Source organism: Cebus imitator, unplaced genomic scaffold (genome assembly GCF_001604975.1).
Source record: "Cebus imitator isolate Cc_AM_T3 unplaced genomic scaffold, Cebus_imitator-1.0 Scaffold71, whole genome shotgun sequence".
NCBI lineage: Eukaryota > Metazoa > Chordata > Mammalia > Primates > Cebidae > Cebus > Cebus imitator.
In genome coordinates, this window is record NW_016107386.1 from 1898013 (window position 1) to 1898223 (window position 211).

The window sequence follows — 211 nt, forward strand, 5'->3', positions numbered from 1 at the left end:
GAGATGGGAGGATTGCTTGAATCCAGGGAGGTGGAAGCTGCAATGAGCCAAGATAGCCTGGACAACAGAGTGAGACTCTGTCAAAGAAGAAGAAAGGAAGGAAGGAAGGAAAGAAGGAAGGAGGGAGAGAGAGAGGGAGGGAAGGAAGAAAGGAAGGAGGAAAAAGAGAAAAGGAGGGCTAGAGAGAGAGAAATGGTTTCAAAGAGAAAGA